Below are 9,897 nucleotides of genomic sequence, written 5' to 3'. Positions count from 1 at the left end.
TACAGGAGAACATTCCTGGCAACTATTAGACTTTACAATAAATCACCTCTGGCCAGATCCTCCTCAAATTGAACAACATCAATGAACATTACACCGCTTTCACTTAATATACACTTAGATACACTGTATTTACTTTCATTTTTATTATTTTTTAAATGTCCTTTATTATTTAAATTCTTAAATGTAATATGTCCTGTCCTGCGATTTTATTTTATTGTATTGTATTCTTCAAATAATCTAGTTACTAGAGAAGAAAACAGCACAGACAGCCAGAGACAGACAAGAGAACAGAGAGAGAGAGAGAGTTCAAAGGCGAGGCCAGGTGCAATGATCAGAAAGCAACGATCACTGATTGAACTGGTGAACCCGGTTTCGCGCCACTATTCCGCAGTTTGAGCGGCGCGCTGCTCTCTCCTGCTTCAGTGACGAAACGCCACAGAGGGAACGACAGCCTCCTGACATGACAGCTCTTCTTGAGGTAAGAATGCCAACTTAATTTAATTTCAGAGAGTAAAAGTTGTATTGAACGGGCAACGTTAGTGACACTGAGGTTTCTACTCGGCTCTCTGGTGAGGGGTTGAGCTAGCCTCGTGTGAGCTAGCGGGTAGCTACTTTTGTATTCGAGGCATGGTGTTCTGCAGTTCTGTGTCGCCTTGGACGTCAAGAGTAAGTTAACTTAGCTATCTGATGGTTAAGTGTCTTCACGTTTCTTTAACATCGTCGATGTAACGTAGGTTGTCGGTTTCTGTGTTGAAAGAGCCAACATTAGCTTACTTTACCACATGTTAGCTCAGGCAATGTGTAGCTAACTTTTGTATTATAGGTTCATTACTGTGGCAGGTGGGTTAAGACACCGGAGGGGTCACGTGCTACACACTGCATCTAATAACGACCATTTTATTGAAGTGCTTTGAAACTGGTTCCACGCAGACATGTGTAGACAAGCTCACATATACCGGAGCGGTGAGTCCGGACAGTCACGTGACCAGACACGTTATTGTACAGGTCTGTTCACGTGAGGTGGGGACTGTTCACGTGACCGCTTTAAACTGCGCTGTGGCATATGCTGTCGAGACTGCTGTTCACGTGACGCTCTTAACGTGATGCTGTTGACGTGGTCGGGACTCTGTTCACGTGACTGTTGTTAACATGACGCTTATAACTGCGCTGTGGAGGACATGACGGCTCACGGCTCCTCAGAAGCTCCGTGAGCTGTCCAGTGAGGGGATGGTTTCATGATCAAATCTTCATTTACTGTCCACATTATCAGATGAGGACGTCACCAAAGAGTGTCCTTTGAGTCGATGTTTATATTTATGTACAGATAATTAAGAACATTTAGTTTATCGTAAAATGCTAATTATTTTCTCCTGCCACCTTTCAGACATTGTTATCCAATTTGGATGGAACAACTTCGTGACCTTAATGACACCCAGCAACACGGTGAGATTATAATCCATTTAAATGCAAGAAGCATGACATTTTTAAAGATGTTTTTTCTTTATTTGTGTTAGAGACGCACACAAGCACCACAGGGGAGGATCTGCAGCAAAGGGCCCACCGGAAATCAAACCTTGGCCGCTATGATGACGACAACATGGGGCACTTGAGTGTGAATCTAGCCTTTTCATTTTGATTTACAACCTTGGCATTGAAAAGAGCAAAAGTTGATGCTTGAGATGATTTTGGTTTTACTGAAGAGGATGTACGTCTTCCCCTTGTCCTTTATCTCCTTACTGTCTTTTTAGGTGTGACTACGACTACCAGCATGAACCTCAACACCTTCTTTGCTGTTCCACTAGTGTGACCCATGATCGGATACAAGTTGTCAAGGATAAACGGTGGTAAGTGGTTTTAAGTTCAGTGTGTTAATTTAACAACAGAATAAATTGTTATTGTTGTAACCACTTTGTCATGTTGTAAATGCTATTTAAAGTTATATTACACGGTATTGTTAATCTTTTCAATTGTCTTTTTTCTGGCTGTAGAGAGAATCATGTCAGCCCACAGACAACCGATTGACCTGTGAGTCTTCAAGCAGTAATGATGACTACGCCTGCCTTAAGTTCCAGTTTCCTGAACATCATGGCATGTCTGCAGGAGATTCGGTCCCCACCTGTCTTCAGTCTGGACCTAATGACTCAGACACCAGTCTTGTCGAGGCTAAATCGAGGTAAGCGGTGATGTAGTTCAGTATAGCAAATGATAGGTGCAAGCACAACTCAAACCTCCCTCAATTGATCATCCTCAATTAATTTTCTTGTGGTTTGAACTGATATCCCCCTTAAATTTAGTTCCACGTATAGCAGAAACATTTAATTAATTCTATGGCATATCGTCATGTGTACTATCTTTCCCAAATCCACCCTAAATAGGTTTGCAACTCTGTCTTTGCACACAGGTGACATGTACTATAAATGTAATGGTAAATGCAGGAGGGCATTGTTTGGAATTGGACTGGGTCTCATTAAAACAATTTAAATGTAAGGTGGAGGAAGATATATCAGCTATTGTACACTGTGTATTTCAGTTATACAAATCCACAACAGGCTCGACTGTAATCTAGTTTATCCTTTTTTTGCAATAAAAATTGTGTTATTGCTTATAGGGGTACATCAAAAGGTTTTATGTTAGTGTATCTTAAAAAAATACAAACATGTTTTTAAATGATGGAATTAATTGGATGGGCTGTTACTCTGGTTGGAAACCCGAACCACGTGAAACGTGATGATGGTCTTGATTGCCTGTAGACTGCAAGATTACAGACATGTAACACATTGTAATGATGCCTTTATGCTAAAATATGTCCTTATTCAACATTGAACCTGACTTATTAATATTGTTTAACTATAAAGGTGACTTTATCATTGGAGCTCAGTTTACCAGAAGGCAGTGAATGTGTATGTGTTTCAGCATCATGCTCAAGCACTGCATCAATCTAACTTTGCCTTTGCTTTGTTTTTTTGGCTGCAGAGAGGATCACCTGATGTCAACATACGAGTTTTCAAGAAGAACTTCCTGAACTTTGTGTCTGTGTGAGACTCTACCATGCTGGGTGCCCTCTTCAGTCAAGTCTGGACACAGCGACTCATTGCTCTTAATCAACTCTGGGCAAGTGGCTAATCTTTGCTTATTCATGGGATATCCTTCATGTCCACATCCTGTTTCTTCAAGATCTCAACAATGCTTTGTGAGTATACAACACATGTGAGTGGATCAGTTCAACCTGTTTTTCACAGAATGTTAGTTTCTTAAGGTTTTCATCAACGATGGTTTGTATCTTGTTTTCCAAAAGGTGTGATTAAGATATTTCCATTTGTAATTTACAATAATCAAATGTTGACTGTAAAATCTATGCCAACCTATTGTTATACACTGTACCATGTTTTTGCAAAGGAATTCTGGTGACTTTAGTTGCCAGCAACTTCCTTTGAACTTTGTAATAAAATACCGTAACTGTAATAAAGTTTACAGTATAACTGTTGTTTTTACAAAACTTACTGTCATGTCTTGTATGTTCACCGTTAATTGGAACTTTTCAATAAAGTACCATAATATATTATACAGTTGTACTGTGTTTTTCATTGGGTTTACAGAAGAACTACACATTTCTAGTATGATATACATTGTCAAATTACTGATTTTAAGCATATTATGGTATTTTTCTCTGTAAATTTCATGATATTCCAAGAATATTGCATGAGCATTGGATGCTAAATTTAAGGAAACTTTCCTACATATTGAGAAAACAATTCTTAAATTTGTCATTGTATCAAGACAAATGTACTTGTTTTTAGTGTAAAATTACTTATTTTAAGATGTATTGCCTAACATATAGCCTTATTGCAAGATGATGGTACTTTCATTTCCAGATTTTAAGCACATTTGCCTACATATTGAGAAAATAATTCTTACATTTTTCATTGTATCAAGACGAATGTACTTGTTTTTAGTGTAACATTACTTATTTTAAGATATATTGCCTAACATATATCCTTATTGCAAGATGATGGTACTTGTATTTGCTGAATTTAAGCACATTTTCCTACATATTAAGAAAATAATTCTTAAATTGTTTCATTGTATCAAGACAAATTTACTTGTTTTTCATCTGGCTACACTAGTTTTAAGATATTTTTGGGTTCTTCAAGGCTAGATACTTTTACTTGTTTTAAGAAATCTTGGCAAGTCAAATTTTCCTGTTCTGTTGGCAGATAATTTGGCTTATTTCAAGTAATATTCCCTCATTTTATTACTTTTTTTTCTTGTTTTTTGAGGCCGAGTTTTTGCAGTGAAAAAGTGTTCACTGAAACGCAACTGTGCCATATAATGTTCTTTCTGTAATATTATGCTATGCTGGCACAGTTACAACTCCAAAATGCAAATGTCTACTGAGCATCTGATCTGACTCAGTTCCCCTTGTCCAATACAGATTCAGTGCATAGTGAGTGTGTGTGTGTGTGTGTGGGGGGGGGGGGGGGGGGGACTGGTTGGTGGATTGATTTGAACCCAGGGGCAGTCCTGGATTAGACATAGTCACTCATCTGTTTCTAATGAAGAATAATGCACTGCACTGCACTGGACACAAACAAAAACACTCACACGCAAACACACATGCACACACAAACATGTGTACATACTGATTCACACAGTCGTGCATGGTACGCAGACACACACTTACCTATAATAACACATGCTCAAGGACCCTGCCGGTCTCATTAACAGTTTCTAAGCTTTCATAGCTCTCTCGCAGCTTTCCATAGCCACAAAGATTAAAAACAAAGCATATGCACTCACAGAGTAGTATTTTTGTGTGAAGTTTTGAGATCCTCTCCACATACGTAAAGATGTTAAAATAACAACAACAAAAATAGGCTTTGCATAAGCCCAGTTGGCTTTTTGTCTCTGCACTGTGATATACATTTATCTCTGTTGTGATTTTTATTTTGTTTTTATTGTTTAACTTGTGCAAAATAAAATAATAAAAATGAAAATAATGCTCTATTAACTCTCTTGCTAAATTATTTTGTTGTTGTCGATGTTCACTCTTGTGCGTGTTTCAAAGCAGAGCAACTTTTTCATTCGGTGGTGCTCATGGCATTCGCTTGCCGCCGACTTTCAAGTCACGCTACGCTGGAAGGCTGAAGTGTGTTTTCAAGCGAAGGGTCTGCAGGTCTGAGCTCAGTAGTACGCTGCATGTCAAAAACCACTGATAAAGCCACATAGGATGAGCCTCTGGATGGCAGGCATTATGACACTGAGATAAAGTGGAAACGACACTCGGAGAAAGCACAGTGCAACTGGCATCAAAACCCCTAATAATCTTTTTTTTCAAACCTATCATATGTAATAACATTATGCATTTATATGTAAATTTAGTAGAATGTGGGATAATTTTCTCAACAAATACATAACCATGTGACCTTAACATCAAATAGAAAATGCTCAAGTTAAAGTGAGCAGATCTAGTAACAGAGACTTGGAAGACTCATTATGCATCTTTCAAGCATGTTTTTTCTCTTTTGATTTAGATCAAATGAAATATCAGTGGGTGAATAATACATTACAAATAAGGCATGTAGGGAGGTTTTCTATGAACAGAAAGAATCATTTTCGATTTGCCCATGGGTTTCAGGTTGAGGACTGAGACAATTAAGGAGGATTTTCTTTAAATCATGTGAAAATGAGTGAGAGGAATCATGGCTAAGAAGCATCCGAAGCTCCGTGGGTTACACTGCAAAATGATTACAGTGTGTGTCACTGCTGATTTAATTTAGTGATGAAGGTAATGAGGGGGGTCAGGCATGGCAAGACTTAGCAGAGGGTTTATAGTCAAACATTAAAAACTCTGACCGGGGAAACAAGCTTATGTCATTCCAACTAACGCACAGCAGAACATTCATGAAGTAAAGTGTAATGCACTTGTGCAAAGAGCACATGGAGAGAAGAAGAATAGGCTTTATTCGGGCTGGATTTATGTTTAGCATCACCATTTCAGCTTTTACTTGGTCAGTTTCTCATACATTGTATTCTTTTCCTCCTTCCCTCTTTTTATTTTAATTGTCCCTTCCAGTCCTTCATCTTAGTCTACTTTTTTCTTTTCTTCATTCACAGACACAGTTAAAGATGATTCTACTGTTTTAGAAGTGTACTCTATTATTGTGCTTCTTCCTGTTCAAAACCAGGTATCTACATTACCCACAATGCATCTCGGCTGTCGACAGGTGTGTCATGCTCGTAGTTGCTAATGCAGCCATGAGCCTCTGGCCCCTCAGGCAGAGGTGAAGAGCTGTAGGTCTAATGCCACACCTCCAGATGTTTTTACATTTTATTTTCAAACGTGTATCATAAGACCCAACCGATGCAGCCTCAAGTAACGTCAATCAAGGCAATTTATCAGATTTTGCTTTTTTTAGATCGACATTATATTTTTTTTAAACACAATAATATTGCAAGACAATCTATCTAATGCCATGCATGCCCTCTGTCTTACGCTTTCACACTTTCTTTCAGAATCAAATGTATATATAATAGCACAGTTTTAGGGTCCAATAACCTTCAGTGTCCATACTGCAAGTTTTTTCAGTCGCACAAATTTGTAAAGCTCGAGCATCCCGGGGCTACGAGACACAAGCACTACAGAGGGAGAGAGGCAGACGCTATCTGTGCAATTTCAAGCCCTGTCCGTCATGTGGCAGTGTGCAGCTTCTTAGGAGCTGCTGTCACAATGGAACACAGCCAGTCAAAGTCAACCTAATCCCACACACACACACACACACACACACACACACACACACACACACACACACACACACTATGTCTGGTCTTTATCTCTGTGTGCAGCTTGAAGCTTACTGCGTGCCTCCCCCTGCTCCTCTCTCTTTGATGCCCCTCTGGAAACACAGGACCTGCTAATGGAGAAAAGGGAAAGGCTTCTCACTGCACGTCCTTCTCGTCATTCAAGCTAATTCATTCTAGTAATGGTTTTAAAAGAGGGGTAGAAAGGAAGGCAAAAAACCAAATGATTAGCTTTTTCTTTTTTTTTTACTGTTTTGGAGCACTGTGACAAATGTTGTACAATGACAAATGATCGTAACACATTGTATTGTTGTTTGGTGATCATTGCTGGTGAATTTATTTCTAAAGACGGTCTCATGCTCTTACTTTCTCTTTCTCGGTCCTATTTTTCTTTTCTTGTATGTTCATTAGGAGACAACAATCTTCCATTAAATCGTATTAATGTTGGGTACCATTTTGTTAGTAAAAATGTGTTGTTCTAGCATTTACATATGTCACTGAGCTTAAGTCCATTCTTGTCCTTGGTTTCAGCAGTAAACGGTCAACAAAACAAAGTCCACTTGGTTGCTGTTGGAAGCTCTCCGGACTTTAATTCCAATGTCTAATGTGACAACATGCGATGATATTTTATCCCTATCCAACACACTTTAACTGACTGGGAACCAGCCTTTATCACCTAGCATCAGGTCTGACCTCTCTAATAGTCCTGTGGCTGCAAATCTCTGCAGACTGATACAACTACATATAGGTGTCCACATTTGTTGTCTGTGTAGTGTAAGATACATTATCAAATAAGAATCCGGAGATCCATATAAATCAGCTTGGGTAGTTAACATAGGAGAAACCAGCTAGAGTAAGGTGGATAAGAAGAAAAGAATCCGACTGAACAACCCAGCCAAGTGGTCCCACCTCTTTTCCAATTGGATCTAGTTAAAAAGTCACCAAGTCGGCAACACTGAACCCTTCAGTACACTCTCCTAAAGTTAACATTATGAATAAAATAATCATGATGGACGTAAACAACAAACATGTCTGTTGTTAGTACTCACAGCTGTTAAGCTCAGAGCTTCAAAAAGGACTTTGATGTCGCTCCATTTGTGCACTGGCAGAATGCACACAGGGAGGCAGGTACTGCCCGTGCAATCAGCCAGTGGATACAGTGGGTACGGAAAGTATTCAGACCCCTTTACATTTTTCACTCTTTGTTTCATTGCAGCCATTTGCTAAAATCTAAAAAGTTAATTTGATTTCTCATGAATGTACACTCAGCACCCCATCTTCACAGAAAAAAACAAAAATGTAGAAATGTTTGCAATTTTATTAAAAAAGAAAAACTGAAATATCATCCTATATACAGTATATATCACATGACCACCACTCATTTCTTGACAAACGCACACATATCCATCTTTCCCCCACAAACACACTCTCTCTTCCTGTCACACTCTCAGAGTCAGTGATCCTTACGGTGCAATCAAATTCATCTTTGTTATACAGAGTGACAGTTTGATTTATAGTGTTTTGTTGTGTGCCAGTTCGAGCCCAGATCTTGGCTGACAAAAAAAGAGTGCCATTCAGCACAGCGCTCAGCATACTTTAATTGACTGTTTATCATAACAATGAAAAGGGTGACAGATTTCAGATCATCTAAATGTGATCATGCCATTGTGTTTACCAGGTAAACAGAATATCAAGATGGTTCGAAGAGCAATGGTGGAAATCTAATATTCAGCTGCACCGTGACATGTGTGTAAACAACGCTCAGGGTCAGTGTTAAAGGTTAGGAATGGATCAAATGTGTGAGGGGGGACTGCATGGTAGTTAATCAGTTAGAACTGCACACAAATTAGTTGGAACAAAGATCCACTTATCACGAATGCCAAGAATCAAAACCACCACATGTGAACGAGGACAACAAAGGGTAATACATGGAAACAATTGAGTTGTGTGAAGAGTTTAAATTACTTGACGAGCTACAACATTAAAGTGGGAGATATAGATGTATGTGTCAGTAATTGTTATACATTAGCACAATATAGAATAATACAACTATTACAAGGGCCAGTCTGCTGCATAATGTGTCCTTTAAGATACTTATACTTAAGAACACTTAAGAATGATTTTGAATGCAGGACTTTTACTTACAGTGTGTACATTTCTACTTTCGTAAAGCATCTAAATACTTCTCTTCCCCAGTGATACTGCAATCCAAAATGTCCATGAAAGGCCCCCAGTTAGTGTCCCTTTCAAAACCTGTGTTCCAGCTATAGATTGACATACATATTGACATTATTAAAGTTTGCTGCAGGCTGGCTTTCTCCCTGGATGTCCAGGTGATGAGTCAGTGCCTGACATGCACAACACATTAGTTGGCTATGTTGTTATTTTTAAAGGAAAGGACAATGATATATGTTTTCTGCAGGCATACTTATTTAAATGAAACAAAACCAGAAGTGACAGCTGTCTAACAAGTCCGAGAGCAGAGGGCTTTGAGATGTCCTGACCTCATACTTTCACAAGAGTTTATTGGTCAGCGACTACATGGGCTCCGACTGAAAGAGGTCAGGGCAAGTGAAAGTATCAAATATAGGATAAAAGAACTTAAAATGACCTCAGTTGAAGTTCAAAGCATGGCATGGTTTACAATGAAACGTGAGGGCGTGGACAGCAGGGTGAATGGATGGTTTAACAAAGCGTCTAAGACATTTTAGGACACACTCAAGGGCTTGTTTAATGCTCAAGTTTTCTATCCTTCTGATATGAAAGTGAGAAATGTTCAAACACTCAATCACGTGTTACATAAAACCTCTGTTGGGTCTTATAAGCATGTATTGAGACAAATTACATCTAACATTCAAATAGGATGTTTTCTTTATTTCATGTAGAAGACGTTATTAAATTTTTTCTTTTCGATTTAGTTTTTTAATGGAAATAAAGTATCTAAAAAAAATAAAATTGTTTACAATGCTACAAAATGCATATGCTGAAAGCCAACGTTCTCTGTGCCTCTGTTTGAAACTGTAATCAGTGAAATCAGCTGGTGTTGTCTGGCACGGAAACCAGCAGACTCTTGAGCCTCAATGGCACATGATTGGAAAC

At 38.7% G+C, this 9,897-nt stretch overlaps 1 long non-coding RNA gene across 1 annotated transcript; it reads left to right on the top strand.

The window, feature by feature from the left end:
• Positions 1-420: 420 nt before the first annotated feature.
• Positions 421-3,562, top strand: LOC130208505 (uncharacterized). The gene is made up of 6 exons (XR_008834433.1): positions 421-478; positions 1,385-1,443; positions 1,515-1,612; positions 1,749-1,844; positions 1,989-2,173; positions 2,974-3,562. It is a non-coding gene; the product is annotated as an uncharacterized LOC130208505 (long non-coding RNA).
• Positions 3,563-9,897: the final 6,335 nt, after the last annotated feature.

The sequence above is a fragment of the Pseudoliparis swirei genome, chromosome 18 (genome assembly GCF_029220125.1).
Source record: "Pseudoliparis swirei isolate HS2019 ecotype Mariana Trench chromosome 18, NWPU_hadal_v1, whole genome shotgun sequence".
Classification (NCBI taxonomy): Eukaryota; Metazoa; Chordata; class Actinopteri; order Perciformes; family Liparidae; genus Pseudoliparis; species Pseudoliparis swirei.
Note: the sequence above shows the minus strand (reverse complement) of the source record. Positions and strands in the feature narration are given on the sequence as shown.